Source organism: Perkinsus marinus (genome assembly GCF_000006405.1).
Source record: "Perkinsus marinus ATCC 50983 genomic scaffold scf_1104296967340, whole genome shotgun sequence".
NCBI lineage: Eukaryota > Perkinsozoa > Perkinsida > Perkinsidae > Perkinsus > Perkinsus marinus.
In genome coordinates, this window is record NW_003203597.1 from 1 (window position 1) to 1,151 (window position 1,151).

At 48.0% G+C, this 1,151-nt stretch overlaps 2 non-coding genes across 2 annotated transcripts; both read left to right on the forward strand.

Moving 5' to 3' along the window:
* Positions 1-386: 386 nt before the first annotated feature.
* Pmar_PMAR019442 lies at positions 387-468 on the forward strand. Its single transcript has one exon. It is a non-coding gene; the product is annotated as a tRNA-Ser (tRNA).
* A 443-nt stretch (positions 469-911) lies between these two features.
* Pmar_PMAR019443 lies at positions 912-993 on the forward strand. Its single transcript has one exon. It is a non-coding gene; the product is annotated as a tRNA-Ser (tRNA).
* The last annotated feature ends 158 nt before the right edge of the window (positions 994-1,151 follow it).

Genomic DNA, 1,151 nt, shown 5'->3' on the forward strand with positions numbered 1-1,151 from the left:
AAAATGTATCTACCTCTAGACTCTTTAAGACAGATTGAGACGATTTGTTGTTTTGCATGGCTGGGTGTATCATGTTATCGTGATAATTGACTGTTTCCAAAATGAAAAAACCTCTAGACTTTTATCCTATATAAGCCCTACCATTTCAGCGGATTCGCTGTCGTTGCAGCCGTCATTTGGGAAAAGACCTCATATGAAGAGCGCGAACGATGTCATTACTTCGCCGACGTTCTTGTCAAAGCGTTGGGCTACGTACGCAAGAATGCGAGTCAGCTAAATATCATCGCCCTTGCAGGGGTACTCCGCGAGGCTGTGAGGGACTCCCCTAGCAACATGAGCAGGGCGGCGATTCTCATCGGGAGAGATGAGATCTTTCGGAACTTCCAGACAGCGTGTCCGAGTGGTTAAGGAGATGGGCTTGAAATCCATTAGGCTCTGCCTGCGCAGGTTCGAATCCTGCCGCTGTCGTATGTCTGATGGCGTATGGGTTTTCAAGACATCTGAGCAGTCTCGCTCTCGAATCCTCATAGCGACTCCGATGGACATTATGAACGAGTAGGGTGCGAACGAACTGATGCGCATGACATTTGAGGAACATTGATGAGGGTTGATGTATATCCCAAAAAATGTATCTACCTCTAGACTCTTATCCTATATAAGCCCTACCATTTCAGCGGATTCGCTGTCGTTGCAGCCGTCATTTGGGAAAAGACCTCATATGAAGAGTGCGAACGATGTCATTACTTCGCCGACGTTCTTGTCAAAGCGTTGGGCTACGTACGCAAGAATACGAGTCAGCTAAGTATCATCGCCCTTGCAGAGGTACTCCGCGAGGCTGTGAGGCACTCCCCTAGCAACATGAACAGGGCGGCGATTCTTATCGGGAGAGATGAGATCTTTCGGAACTTCCAGACAGCGTGTCCGAGTGGTTAAGGAGATGGACTTGAAATCCATTAGGCTGTGCCTGCGCAGGTTTGAATCCTGCCGCTGTCGTATGTCTGATGGCGTATGGGTTTTCAAGACATCTGAGCAGTCTCGCTTTCGAATCCTCATAGCGACTCCGATGGACATTATGAAAGAGTAGGATGCGAACGAACTGATGCGCATGACATTTGAGGAACATTGATGAGAATTGATGGATACCCAAAAAA